A 13920-nucleotide genomic window follows, 5' to 3' on the forward strand; every position below is an offset into this window, starting at 1 on the left:
ATTTTATTGAGTAAAGTGAACTATTCGCATGTTATTCTTTATTTTTATGGCATTCACTTTCCTTACTGAGAACATGCGAGGACAACGTTCTCACCCCCTACAGATTTTCCTTTCAGCAACAGGTTCAGGAATCCTTGGCATAGAGCCGCGACTGAACGTCAGAGTTTTATGTACATATGTATCCGTATTTTTTGTATTTTGTTTAGTCTTAGATTCTATTTTTCCCTGAACGTATATTGTTTTGATTTTCAGAGGGGTAGGACTTGTATATGAGGATCTTGAAATAAGTTTATGTATATGAAGCTGTGTGAATATATACTTTTGTAGTTAAGTGATTGAAAATAAAGTCTCATTTTAATTTCTTGATTAAAATACCGATTCATATTCACAAAGGCTCGATATTAAACAAAGATAGTATAAAATAAAAAGGGTTAGAGGTAAGTAACGCCTGAAATTTTAGTACGATCATGAGGTGCTAAAAGTTAGGGTGTTACATTTGACGGGTTCAAGAATCGATGTTTGACGAACGTCACTGACAGAGCTTCGTCAAGGTCGTTGAGGTATACGGGTGGATCGGCGACCTTCATGAAGATGAAGAGCAGACTGGTAGGTAGTTTGATAATATTTGTTAGTAGTTACTTGAATTAGTTATTTGTTGATTTATTTTGTTAGTTCATTTGAATATGTGTAGTCTAAGTCGTTGGATCGTGAGGCGACATTGGTGGAGACCTTCAAGTATACCCATACCTTGAAGGCCAACAAGGAAAGATTTGCTGACGAACGGTCTGCGGCCCATTATGTAAGTTTCAATTAAGTTTAAGTTTCAAATTTATTTGGTTTAAAATTAATTAACTATTATCCTAATCACAACGTGTGTGACACAGAAGGATTACGCGTAGAGATTAGAGGCCGTGGCCTAGCAATCTCAGCCGCCTAGTCGGAATGACGAAGCCAGCTCTGAGACCTCAGTGGTAGATCCTGATAGGTTTTGGCGCGAGACCACATTTGAACCCCACAAGAATTGCCGCTTTGGGTTAGGGTCATTTTTTGCCAGTGGCCTCCACTCCTCAGCATTGGCAGCTTCCTCTGCCACTGCCACCAGCCCTACCGATCCCCAGTAAGTTGTCGACTTGAGGGAGGAGCTGCAGAAGCTGACACAGGAGCTTCATCAACAAGTGGAGCAGTTGATGGGAGGGAAAATGCTGGTCAAGAATTCCTAAAAAAATATTTTCTAAAACAGCATTGCAAGTACAGTCTTAACCGACGAAATTTTCACTATCAATTTAAATTGTGTCACAATTAATACTAAATAACCGGGAGTAGAATCCCGGGTCGTTTCCCTAAGAGTTGACACAGGATGCAAATTATTGGTTAGGATTTTTCTGAATATTTTCTAAATTTGAAAACGGAAAAATAAATAACTAGAAATTAAAGCAACGAATGAATAACAAGAGGTGATATGTATTTGAAATAAAAGGCCTTGGTTAAGAGAGAGAATTGTAGTTTCTATCCTTGTTGTCTTTCCCAAGTATAATAGTAAAAGTTCATTGCTCCCACTTAGTTATCCTCTAACAATTGAAGGAAAGTCAAGTGGCTGTCACTAACTCTAACTCACAAGTCCTAGTCACTTCCTGGGGATTGACTAGAGTTGGTGAGAATTGAGCTAGCAAGCAATGTCCAATTACAAATTAATACTTGAGTATCACAACTCAAGGGACCCCAATTAATCAACCTGTAAGCCAAGTTGGAAGGTCTACTCCATTAACATGAATGCCATTTTCATAAACACATAATAGGAGTAAATAAAAGACATGATAATTATAAGGAAGTAATTAAATCAAAATTTGCACTAACAATGATTAACCAGAATCAAACACGTACTAAAATTAAACATAAAAATAATTCAATGCATTAATGAAATTCAAAAATAACAAGATCCAAACATAAACTCAAAGCAATTAGATGAAAAGAAACAAAAATAATAGAAGTAATAGAGAAGAAAACTTTAAGAACAATGATTCCAATCGAAGGTAGCAGCAACTCTCTCCAGATCCAATTCAAAACCAAAATTAAGAACATCAAAAACCCTAGAGAAAAGTAGTAGTTTCTCTCTCTAGAACTCAAAACTAATAAAAAACTAAAGTAAAAAGTGAAGTGTCCTCAGTCTCAGCTCTATCCCTGCCTCTAGTCTGTGGTTTTGGACTTGGATCTCGGTCCAAATCAGCCCAGAAAACGTCCCCAGCGAGTTCTGTTAAGTGCAGCACGTGACACTCTGTCACGCGTATGCGTCGCTGAACCTTGCACCTTTCCATGCATACGCGTCAGTCACGCGTATGCGTCGCTGAACGACGCTCTTGGTCACGCACACACGTCAGCCATGCGTGCGCGTCGCTACTCGCTCCTAAAGTCTTCAATTTCTTGTGTTCCTTCCACTTTAACATGCTTCATCTTCATCCTTTAAGCCATTCATGCCCTGTAAACCTGAAGACACTTAACAAATGCATCACGGCATCGAATGGTAATAAAGGAGAATTAAAAATGAACCATTTTAAGGCCTATGAAGCATGTTTTCAATCATAGCACAAAATTAGGAAAAACATGCAATTTACATGAATAAGTGTGAGAATAGTTGATAAAACCCACTCAATTCAGTCCAAAATATATCATAAAATAGTGGTTTATCAAATATTTCCACACTTAAACATTAGTATGTCCTCATGTTAAGCTCAATGAAAACAAAAGAGTAAAGGGAAAATGGCGAGACTTAAGCAATGCAATTTATCTATAAGAATGCAACTACATGCTAAATGCTTCTACCTACTTGGTGAAAAGTAAACAAATTCTCCAAGAACAAACATAAACTAGATTTCACTTATTCAATTCTCAAAATAAAGTACAAGTAGACTTGCAAGAAGAAAGCTCATGAAAGCCGGGAACAAAGAATTGAGCATCGAACCCTTACTAGAAGTGTATACACTCTAATCACTCTAGTGTTTAAGGGTTGATTCTCTCGGTTCTCTACTAAGCTTGCTTTCTAAGACTTGCTCTTCTTGTACCAATCAACAAAATTTAATGCACAAATACACATATCAAGAGGTCTTTTCAAGGGTTGTAATGGGGTTAGGGTCAAGGTAGGAATGTATTTGGTTAAGTGGACTAAAATCCAAATCCTTGATTAACCTAAACTTCCCACCTAACTTAAGACATTCCATGTTATCACAATGCAAGGCCTAGCCACCCATTAACTATTTTTCCATAAATCCATGCACCTTGATATCTTTTGTGTACAAATCACATGCATCAGTTCACTTATTAGTCTTGGGGAATTTTTTTTGTCCCCTTTTTATTACTTCTCTTTTTCTTTTCTTTTCCTTATTATTTATATTTTTTTTTCTTTTTATTTTTTTCCTTTTTTTTTCAGTGAGTTAATGCATATGATTAATGTGCTGGATGCATGAACAAGTGCCCAAACTATTTTCAGATTTTCATATAAGAATATAAAATACCCAATTCCCTAACCAAGTATTTCTCAAACTCAATTTTTTCACACTTAATTCATGTACATCTCACTAGTCTAAGCTAACCAAGGATTCAAATTAGGAACATTTATTATTTTCCGCTTAGAGTTAATGATGTGCTAAAATAGAGAATAAATGGGGTAAAATAGGCTCAATATTGGGTTGCAAAGGAAAATGAAAGGGTAAGGCCATATGTGAGCTATAGTGAAACAAGGCCTCAATCACGTAAGTGCATACATACATCAAACAGTGGAAATATAGAATCAAGCAAGACATAGATCACAATTTTAGAGAGAACAACACACATCAAAATAAAACATTGGTTGATAATATGCAACCAATCAAGTAGGTCCAAAATCTCAATGGTTTTGTGTGTTCGAGCTCTAAAACCATGTTTCAGAATAAAATTCTTCAAGTAAGTTCAAAAAGTTTTAATTCAAATTAGTGAAAATGCGTTAAAGCAGTGTCTTGAAAAAGAATTTATTACTTCAACCAAGTAGTACCTAAATGCAAGCAACTAACTACTCATGCAAGTTATCCTATCTAACAAGAGAAAATTAAAATATTAGTGTTGAGAGAGAGAATTGTTACCTTTGGAAGTCAGTTACCGACCTCTCCACACTTAATGCTTGGCACGGTCCTTCGTGCCATGGGTGATCCGCAAGGTGTGTCCGGGATCGTCACTTCCAATGGCCAAATGATGGGGGGACATGGGCGCCTCCGTGTCCATAGCTTGATCGATTGCATTTCCATCAATGGAAGTAAAGTCTGAAGTGTCGGATTCCTCCGAAGGTGGGTGAGTACAGCTAATGAGCTCCTTTAAGTAGTTGTATCGGCGCTTGTTGCGGCGCTCAATCTGCTCAATCTGCCGGCCGTGCTGGTTTAGCCTCTCCAGGATCTCAAGTAGCAACTGGTGGTTGGATGGTGGTGGTGCATGGAGTGTTGATGATAAAGGGGCAGAAGATGATGGGGCATCCAAAGACGGGGTGTCATTCAGGCTCCTAGGTGGCACTTGTGGCATGATCCATTTTCCATGGGGAACCAGTTCATCTGCTAAGGAAATTTTACTCTTGACATCATCCGCTTCGTGCGGAATGCCAGCTGCAGATGCTAGTTCCGTGACCAAGATTGGGAAGGAAATGTTACCAACCGTGTGGAAGCAGCCCATGGCCCGGCAGAGGAGTCTAGGGATACTAAGTGGCCTCTCAGTCAGAATGCACCATACAAGCACGGCCATGTCCCCGGTGATAGAGGACTCATGAGTACTCAGCCAGACATAGTGAGACATGATTTGTTGCCATAGACGAGCCTCATCTGTCAAATCAATAGCCGAAAGCCCCTTTGGGTTAACCTTGCTTTGCCCATAAACCAAAGTGCTTCTGGGCTTAGCAATGGCCTTCAAGACGGGGTTCCAATCAAAAGTATAACCTTTGCGGGCAATTTTTGCTTCGTGGAAGGCATCTAACCCTTTCGGATTTGGTGGGATGCCCGGCAGTCAGTGAAGGGCGTCTTCTGAAATAGGAACTTGCTTCCGATGCATATAGATTGAGTCAAAGGTTGGGGAGTGGTAATTAGCATAAAATTCATCGACCCAAGATAAGTTAACTTCAATTGAATCTCGGTTTAAGAAACCCCAACATCTCCTCTGCATTCGATCCTCCACATATTGTCTTAAATGGTCCGGTACAAAAAGGAAGCGTTCACGGTGGAGATTCCACTCCATAATATTAGCATGCATCCTTTCACAATAGTGGTTGGCAAATCGCGCTATATCCTTAGCAGAAATCTTCTTGTCTGACTCATCAATGAGGATATCCAATTTTGACTTCTTAGAAAGCTGCCGATTTGTGGGTGACTTTGGTGCTTGTCTTTTAGAAACCGTTTTCTTAGAAGATTTCTCCTTTCCTTTCGCGGTTGTCATACTAAAAATGAGGGAAGAGGATAATTGTAAAGAAACAAGTAAGGATAATGAAGAATGCATTAATAAGATAAGTGTAGTGAAAAATTAGCAAAGAATGCAAAAATAAAAGCAAAATTAAAGTAAGGGTTCATTGAAACTCTTTCACAAATACGTAGTGTGCATTGTAGTATTCAACAAGCAAGTTGACAAAATCAACATATAACACCATGAAAATAAAAAACTTATATCCATTAAATCAAGTAGCACCAATCAATTCAATGAATTTATAAAAGGAATAGTGATCCAACACCAATTTCAAACATACAATAAATTGAAAACAAAAGAACTAAAACTAAGCAAGAAATAAGAAAATAAAGTGAAACAAAAAGAAAATAAAGTGATGAGATATAACTAAATTAAAGAAAAATAGAGAAGATAATGAGGGATGAATGAAACCTTGAAAGCAAGAAGGAGTAGTGGTAAGTGGAAGTAAGAGAGAAAAAATAGGAGTTAGAAAGAAGAATAGTAAGAGAGAGAGAGAAAGAACGAAAGGAACGCCAGAGAACGGTGGCTGTCGGTGGAGGTCCGCCGGAAAAGAATGGAAGAATAGTGAGAATGGAAAAAGAAAGAACAAAGAAGGAAGGAGGAAAGACAAGAAAGGAATCAAAAGAAAGGGGGAAACGGCGCAGAACTAGGTCTGCGTGTTGGAGTTTAAAAACGCATAGTGACGCGTGAGCGTCGTCCACGCATACGCGTGGATTGTGAAAAATGAAAGTGATGCACACGCGTCTGTCACGCGTATGCGTGGGGGTGAGTTGCGCGTTTCGCACAGTACCCGCATGGGCTCGGCATAACTCACTGTTCGAGCTATGCGAGGGGCACAATGTTAGCCTCACAAAAGCACCATTTTTGGGGATGGGGAGACGCGTACGCGTCGATCACGCGTACGCGTGGGTAGCATCGCACGCCCAGCACCCCGCCAGCACAATCCTGGCACAACTTTCTATCCAGGTCATGCTGTGGCATGGTCCCAGCATGAATTCAGCACAAATGGAAAATGGGCGTCGACGCGTACGCGTGGGTCATGTGTACGCATGACTAGTGCCCATGCCCTTTGCCCTCTTCCCGCACAGCCCCAGCACAACCTTCTGTTAAGCCGTGTGGACACGGCGTTCAAGCACCGTTTTTTGCATGTGCATGATCGGGATCTCACGTGTGCGCGTCAGTCATGCGCACGCGTGGCAGGGTCTCTTTTTTTTTTTTACTTTTTTTACTTACTCAAAACAAAAGGAAAACATGCTGATTTGAAAATTAATAGATACACTAATGAAACAAACATAAGCAAATAAATAAAATAGCACTATAAAAAAGGAAGATCATACCATGGTGGGTTGCCTTCCACCTAGCACTTTTCTTTAACGTCCTTAAGTTGGACGGTCTATAGGCTCAGTACTCTTCCTTTGCTGGATCCTTCAAGAGGAAGATCTCCAGCTCCTTGTTGTTCTTCACTTTCGCACCATAATACAGCTTCAAGCGGTGGCCATTGACTTTGAAGAAGGTAGGACTTAAGGGGTGACTTAGATAGACAACCCCATACGGTTCCACCTTCTCCACCATGTAGGGTCCATCCCACCTTGACCTCAATTCACCCGGCATTATCCTCAACCTTGAGTTGTAGAAAAGAACTTGATCTCCAGCTCTAAACTCTCTCCTCTTAATGTTCTTATCATACACTGTCTTCATCTTTTCTTTGTAGAGCCTTGAGTTTTCATACGCTTCTAGCCGAAGGCACTCTAATTCCTCCAGTTGCAATTTTTTTTCAATTCTGGATCCTCCCAATCCTGAGTTGTATTCCTTCACAGCCCAGTAAGCTTTGTGTTCCACCTCTTACGGAAGGTGACAAGCCTTTCCGTAGACTAGGCGGAACGGACTCATGTCGATGGGTGTCTTGTAAGCTGTCCGATAAGCCCATAGCGCATCTCCAAGCCTAGAGCTCTAGTCCCTTCTATGAGGTTTAACAATCTTCTCGAGTATGCGCTTGATCTCTCTATTAGACACCTCGGCTTGGCTATTCATTTAGGGATGGTAAGCCGTCGCCACCTTGTAAATGATGCCATGTTTCTTCAGCAAACCTGTCATTCTTCTGTTACAAAAATGAGAGCCTTGATCACTCACGATTGCTCGTGGTGATCCAAAGCGACAAATAATATTATTCCTAACAAAATAAACAACCATGTTAGCATCATCAGTGCGGGTAGGAATTGCCTCCACTCATTTAGAAACATAATCAATAGCTAACAGAATATATAAGAAACCATTCAAGTTTGAAAATGGACCCATGAAGTCAATACCCCAAACATAAAAAATTTCACAAAATAATATGAGTTGTTGGGGCATCTCATCCCTCTTGGATATATTTCCAAACCTCTGGCATTGGTGGCAAGAGTCACAGAAAATATTAGCATCCTTAAAAAGTGTGGGCCACCAAAATCCGTAGTCCAAAATTTTTCTTGTAGTTCTTTGAGGACCAAAGTGTCCACCACTCTCAGAAGAGTGGCATGCCTCTAAAATTGACAGGATTTCGGATTGTGGAACACACCTTTTAATTATTTGGTCAGCACCACATCTCCACAAATATGGGTCATCCCATATGTAATACTTGGACTCGCTCTTAAGCTTGTCCTTTTGATGTTTAGAAAAATTTGGAGGAAAGGTGCGACTAACCAAATAATTAGCTATGGGTGCATACCAAGGAACCACCTCAGATATTGCTTGTAAGCTATCAAGTGGAAATGCATCATTGATAGGAGTGGAGTCACTTTTAATATGTTCTAGGCGACTCACGTGGTCCGCCACCAAATTTTAGGAACCACTCCTATCTTTGATCTCTAGATCAAACTCTTGCAATAACAATATCCAACGAATTAACCTTGGTTTAGACTCTTTCTTAGCTAGCAAATATTTCAAAGCCGCATGGTCTGAATATACTACCACTTTGGTTCCAAGTAAATAAGCCCGGAACTTATCCAAAGTAAAAACAATAGCTAAAAGTTCCTTTTCAGTGGTAGTATAATTAGACTGGGCACCATCTAAAGTTTTAGAAGCATAAGCAATAATATACGAATCCTTACCTTCGTGCTGAGTCAGCTTCGCTCCTACCGCATAGTTAGATGCATCGCACATGATCTCGAATGTCCTGCTCCAGTCAGGCCCTCTCACAATAGGAGCTTGGGTCAAGGCAATCTTCAGCTTGTCAAATTCTTCCATGCAGTCTTCACTCAAGTCAAATTCTACGTCTTTCTGCAGCACACAAAAAAGGGGTAGTGCAACCTTACTGAATTCCTTGATAAAACGCCGGTAGAAACCTGCATGACTAAGAAAAGAATGGACTTCCCTCACAGAGGAGGGGTAAGGTAAACCAGAAATAACATCAACTTTTGCAGGATCAACAGATATATGAGTATTAGAAACAATATGGCCTAGAATAATACCTTGCTTTACCATAAAATAACATTTTTCAAAATTAAGCACAAGGTTTGAACTAGCACATCTTTCTAATACTCTAGCAAGATTATCCAAACAAAGGTCAAAGGAATTACCATAGACACTAAATTCATCCATAAATACTTCCATACAGTGCTCAAGAAGATCTAAGAAGATACACATCATGCACCTTTGAAACGTAGCCAGTGCATTACATAAACCAAAAGGCATTCTTTTATATGCATACGTTCCAAAGGGGCATGTAAAATTTGTTTTCTCCTGATCTTCTGGAGCAATATGGATATGAAAATAACCAAAATAACCATCTAAAAAATAATAGTGTGATTTACCTGATAGGCGATCAAGCATTTGATCGATGAAAGGTAGTGGATAGTGATCCTTGCGAGTAGCCAAGTTCAAGTGCCTGTAGTCGATGCACACTCTCCAGGAATTTTGCACCCTTGTAGCCATGAGTTCCCCATTCTTATTCTTCACTATAGTGACACCAGACTTCTTCAGAACCACTTGTACTGGACTAACCCACTCATTGTCCGAGATTGGATAGATAATGTTGGCTTCAAGCAGTCGGGTCACTTCCTTCTTCACGACTTCTAGAATTGTGGGGTTCAATCGCCTTTTAGGTTGACGGATAGGCTTAGCTCCCTCCTCTAGAAAAATACAGTGCTCACAAATCTGAGGGCTTATACCTACTATGTCCGCCAAACTCAACTCAATAGCTTTCTTGTTTCTTCTCAGTACATTAAGTAGTCGCTCCTCTTGTTGGGAAGTAAGCTCATTTGCAATGATCACTGGGAGCTTTTGATTGTCTTCAAGATAAGTATACTTGAGGTGAGGTGGAAGGGGCTTCAACTCCATGTTCAGCTCATGGCTTGGCACTTGATCATCCGGAACCACTGGAGGTGGCAAGGTGTCTTCAGTATACTCAGGGGGCTTCCCCACACTTGCACCTTGAATCATGTTCTTCTCATCAACTGTCTCTTGGTGAACTTCAGCCACAGTCTCATCAATAATATCACACTGGAAGATAGAGTGGTCTTCCGGTGGATGCTTCATAGCTTCATCAAGGTTGAAACTTACTGCTCTTCCATCTGTCTCAAAGGAATATGTACCCGAGAAGGCATCCAATTTAAACCGAAAAGTCTTCAAAAATGGCCTTCCAAGCAAGATAAATGATGGTCTTCCGGAGTCATTAGGGGGCATCTCTAGAATGTAGAAATCAATAGGAAAAATCAATCCCTTAATGCTCACCAAGACATCTTCCGCAATGCCAACTACAGAGATTATGCTCTTATCTGCCAAAATAAATCGGGTTGCCGACCTTCTCAACGGTCGAAGCTTCAAAGCATCATAAACAGATAATGGCATAATACTGATACATGCACCTAAGTCACACATGCAATCAACAAACTGTACACCACCTATAGTGCATGTAACCATACACAGACCGGGATCACCACATTTCTCTGGTATAGCACCCATCGGAGCAGAAATCGAGCTACTCAAAGGAAAAGTTTCTAAATTCTAGATCTTTTTTTTATTCATGCACAAATACTTTAGAAATTTAGCATATTTAGGAACTTGACAAATAGCATCAAAAAGGGAAATAGTTACCTAAACCTTTTTGAAGATATCCACCATCTTGGGATCTAGCTCCACTTGCTTTTTAGTCCTCCTAGCTAGATATGGAAAAAGAATAGGAATGGCTTCTTTCAAAACATTGTCTTCCTTAGATACTCCATCCCTTGGTTGAGCAACTTCTTCTTCAACCGCCTCTTGTACCTCATCCTCGTCTTCCACATCTTCTACCTCAACAACCTCTTCGTCTTGAGTGTCTTGTCTTGAGCTTGGCTCCTCGGAACTCCTCTCTTGCAATGTAGTGCCGGACCTCAAAGTGATGGCATTGATTCCACCCTTGGGGTTGGCTAAAGGTTGAAAGAAAAGTGTACTAGAGCTTGAAGGTTGAGTATTGGAGGTAGAGGGTGATTCCATATGGGATATAAGTGCTTGTAGAGTGGAGGTAAGACCAGTGAGGCTAGAGGTAAGTGAATTTTGAAGCTCTTTTTGTCCTTGAAGAATAGAATGAAGTGTTTCATCTTGGTTGGAGGAAGAAGGAGGGTAGGTAATTTGTGGGACTTATGGTTGGTTGAATTGAGGTGCTTGGGCTTGCCTTTGATAGGGTGGTTGGTATCTTTGGCCTTGGCTTTGCTATTGGTATAGAGGATTTTGTTGATACCTATTTTGTTGGTAGTTATTATTCCACCTTTGATTTCCATCATTGTCTCTACCTCCTTGGTTGTAGTTGTCTCTCCATCCTTGGTTGGAATTGTCTTGCCAACTTTGATTGTAATTACCACCTTGATTGTAGTTACTGCCTTGTTGATAGTACCCTTGATTCGGACAGTTGTAATAAGCATTGGTAGCCGCCAAGGTCTTGTCCTCTTGGAGTTGTGGACATTCATCAGTGTAATGCGAGTAGCAAGCGCAAATTCCACATACTATCTGAGGGACTAACTGTTGACAGTGTTGTTGTGGAGCAGGTGGAGGTTGTTGCTGATTGAGTTGGAGTTGCTTGAGTATATTGGTCATCTTTCCCAAAGTCTTGGTGAGAGCGATGGTCTCGCTCTCACTACTCGAAAAAACTTCTACAATGGCCTTGGGATGATTATTCCTTTGCCTTGCATGTTGGGTAGACTCATCTAGATCGGTGATCAGTTGCCACGCTTCTGTTGTCATCTTGTACTTTGCCAAAGAGCCATTACTCACAGCATCCAAAAGGGTCTTGTCTCGAGGCTTCATGCCTTGGCAGAAGTAGCTAATTAACACCAACTGGTCAATCATGTGATGGGGGAACGAGTCAAGGAGATTCCTAAAGCGTTCCCAATACTCATAGAGAGTCTCTGATTCACCTTGAACAACGCAGGAGCTTTCCTTCCTCAATCTATCTGTCACCTACGCTGGAAAGAACTTGTCCAAGAATTCCTTTTTAAGCAAATTCTAATTAGTAACAACAGCTTTAGGTTGAGTGTAGAACCACTCCTTTGTCTTTTCCTCAAGAGAAAATGGGAAGGCGTATAACCAAACAACAGCCTCATCCGCACCATGCCGCCTAGTAGTTAAACAAGCTGTTTGAAAATCTCTAAGGTGCTTGATGGGCTCTTGAGCGGGTAAATCATGGAATTTAGGCAGTAGATCAATCAATGCGGTCTTCAGTTCAAAATCAGTAGTTAAATTTGGATGACGCACTTGATATGGTTAAAGAGTAAAATCCAGAGCTCCTGCTTCCTTGAGAGTAATCCTTCTAGGAGCTGCCATAGTATCTGCACCTAAATCAACATAAGAGGCGTCAATGGACTGAGTAGGAGAGGAGTTAGTTTCTTCCTCAAATGACGCTTCAGACTCAACCTCGGGTAAGGTTGGTGAATTGGGCGAAACCCCTTCACCACCCTCGGAGGCTAACCGACGCCGAGCTCGCCTAATATGTGAAATAGTTTTTTTAATTTCAGGATCAAATGTGCCTAGGCTCGGATCCGGCAATGAACGCGTCATTCAATAAAAGAAACATAATAAGAAAAAATAAATAATAAATACTACTAATAAACAAAAAAACCACACACACAAATAAAAATGCAATTATGTAAATATAAATATATTTACCCCAACCAATAACTTAGCACACATATGCAACTCCCCGGCAAAGGTGCCAAAAATTGATGGGAGGAAAAATGCCAGTCAAGAATTCCTAAAAAAATATTTTCTAAAATAGCATTGCAAGTACAGTCTTAATCGACAAAATTTCCACTATCAATTTAAATTGTGTCACAATTAATAATAAATAAGCGAGAGTAGAATCTTGGTTCGTTTCCCTAAGATTTGACACAGGATGCAAATTATTGGTTAGGATTTTTCTGAATATTTTCTAAATTTGAGAACGGAAAAATAAATAACTAGAAATTAAAGCAACGAATGAATAACAAGAGGTGATATGTATTTGAAATAAAAGGCCTTGGTTAGGAAATAGAATTGGAGTTTCTATCCTTGTTGTCTTTCCCAAGTATAATAGTAAAGGTTCATTGCTTCCACTTATTTATCCTCTAACAATTGAAGGAAAGTCAAGTGGCTGTCACTAACTCTGACTCGCAAGTCTTAGTCACTTCCTGGGAATTGATTAGAGTTGGTGAGAATTGAGCTAGCAAGCAATGTCCAATTACAAATTAATACTCGAGTATCACAACTCAAGGGACCCCAATTAATCAACCCGTAAGCCAAGTTGGAAGATCTACTCCATTAACATGAATGCCATTTTCATAAACACATAATAGGAGTAAATAAAAGACATGATAATTATAAGGAAGTAATTAAATCAAAATTTGCACTAACAATGATTAACCAGAATCAAACACGTATTAAAATTAAACATAAAAATAATTCAATGCATTAATGAAATTCAAAAATAACAAGATCCAAACATAAACTCAAATTAATTAGATGAAAAAAAAAGTAATAGAAGTAATAGAGAAGAAAACTTTAAGAATAATGACTCCAATTAAAGGTAGCAGTAGCTCTCTCTAGATCCAATTCAAAAGCAAAATTAAGAACACCAAAAACCCTAGAGAAAAGTAGTAGTTTCTTTCTCTAAAACTCAAAACTAATCAAAAACTAAAGTGGAAAGTGAAGTGTCCTCAGTCTCAGCTCCATCCCTGTCTCTAGTCTGTGTTTTCGGGCTTGGATCTGGGTTCAAATCAGCCCAGAAATCGCCCCCAGCGAGTTCTGTTAAGTGCAGCACGTGACGCTCTGTCATGCGTACGCGTCGGCCATGCGTACGCGTTGCTAAACCTTCCACCTGTCCATGTGTACACGTCAGTCACGCGTATGCATTGCTGAACGACGCTCCTGGTCACGCGCACGCGTCATCCATGCGTGTGCGTCGCTCCTCGCTCCTCGCTCCTAAAGTATTCAATTTCTTGTGTTCCTTCCACTTTAACAGGCTTCATCTTCATC

This window comes from Arachis hypogaea, chromosome 15 (genome assembly GCF_003086295.3).
Source record: "Arachis hypogaea cultivar Tifrunner chromosome 15, arahy.Tifrunner.gnm2.J5K5, whole genome shotgun sequence".
Classification (NCBI taxonomy): Eukaryota; Viridiplantae; Streptophyta; class Magnoliopsida; order Fabales; family Fabaceae; genus Arachis; species Arachis hypogaea.